This window comes from Arachis duranensis, chromosome 4 (assembly GCF_000817695.3).
Source record: "Arachis duranensis cultivar V14167 chromosome 4, aradu.V14167.gnm2.J7QH, whole genome shotgun sequence".
Lineage (NCBI taxonomy): Eukaryota > Viridiplantae > Streptophyta > Magnoliopsida > Fabales > Fabaceae > Arachis > Arachis duranensis.
This window is the reverse complement of record NC_029775.3, coordinates 8,353,502-8,355,284: the sequence shown is the minus strand read 5'-3', so window position 1 is coordinate 8,355,284 and position 1,783 is coordinate 8,353,502. Positions and strand designations below refer to the sequence as shown.

The window sequence follows — 1,783 nt, the reverse complement described above, 5'->3', positions numbered from 1 at the left end:
CCATTATCAATATGAAATTATTTTTTTATTTAATTTAAGCATAAAAATTGTTGCTAATGAGTTATAACTCAAATGATATAGTCTCTCCATACTCATTTAAGAGGTTGCGGGTTCGAGGTCTCTTATCTTTGATAAAAAAAAAAAAACATAAAATTGGTTAGAATTGTGTTGGAACCAACGGATATCGCTATATGTTTAATTTCATATATCTAGTGTTAGAAAAATACAATGATAATATTTAACAATTTATTGGAAAAGAGAAAAAAAATGCATTTTTTATTTTAACATTGTGATTAATGAACATTATTGTTGAATGTAATTAATTAATAAATCTTCACCAGGTAATTAATAAATGTTTGTCTATTTTTTGAATTGTTGCTGCAACAGATAGAATTTAAATTCCTAACATTCTTTTAAGTGAGTTAGTAAATTAATTATTAGACCAACTCAAATTGATTAATGCTCGTCTTTTATTATGATATTTATATTATATATACCTGAGAGTGTAACTAGATCCGTAATGTTGAGTCCTTGATTAGCAAAGGCTGTTGTAAGTTGTGGAAGAGTGAAGAAAGCAGCTGGAAGGTTTTGATTGGCAAGTGTGCGGTTTGCTGTTAAACTATCCCTTCTTCCCAATGGAACTTTCCAATCAGGACCACCTCCCTGTAATTAATCAACACAGAGGCACTATTTCAAAATAATAATCAAATTAAATGCAAAACTTAAACATGATTGACTTAAAATTTATATACTATTTGAAACTTAAATAACATTATAATCGTTAATTGGTTTTCAAAGATGTGGGTGAAACACTCAATATATCCTTGACTTTCATTTGTTTTCTCTTTTGACTATTTTATATTGTGAAGAAACAAATAATTTTATAGATTTAGTACTAAATGAATTTTCAAACAATTATATATTACGTATGAATCAAATTAACAACTCATATAAAATATATATATAGAATATAAATATATATTACAAATATATAATAATTGACTTATCAATTAATTTTGTTTGTATATATAATATTTTTATTTTAAAATAGAAATTGTGCAACAAAGAGAAATTAAGCTGCAAAATAGAGTAGAAATTGAGCAGAGGACCAAACACAGCCACTTACATTTCAGATTATTAATTTCTTATACTAATTGCTAACCAACAAACAGCCAAACAGAAATTGATCATATTCATAGGAACGAAGAAGGAAGAAGATGAGCACTGAAATCAGAAAATACACAAAGCAAGTTCACAGAAATTGAACAGTTCACAAATGAAGTTCACAGAAAATTAAGCCGAGGTCAAAGTTCAGTTCACATTGAGGACAAAGAGAAAGAGAACATGAGCAGAGGTCTAAGTTCAGTTCAGTTCATAGAAAATTAAGCCGAGGTCTAAGTGCACAGAAATTGAACAGTTCACATCAATGGAAGAACATAAGAAGAGGTGAACGACAACGAGAAATGAGCAGAAGACGAGTCACTCACCTGGGGTCGATGGAGGGCTACCGGTATTGACTGTTGAGGACCGCCGGTGAGAGGCTACTGCGTGCTGGTGTTGAGACTTGAGAAGATGAAGACGATGGAGCTGAGGATGGCGACACCACGGGCGCGATGGATGGCGACAGGGGGCTATGGTTCAGGCAGCGCGGCTAGGGTTCTCCTTTTCCATTGGAGATGATTCAGATGATGATTGATGAATGAATGGGGTCGGGGCTCGGGGGAAGAAAGGGGGGTGCTCCACGGGCGGGTCGGGTCGGGTTTATTTTTTTATTTTTTTGAAA

At 32.9% G+C, this 1,783-nt stretch overlaps 1 protein-coding gene across 2 annotated transcripts in view; it reads right to left on the bottom strand.

Moving 5' to 3' along the window:
- Positions 1 to 1,783, bottom strand: part of LOC107483150 (peroxidase A2) — a 32,351-nt gene that overhangs the window by 11,424 nt on the left and 19,144 nt on the right. The window lies entirely within an intron of this gene.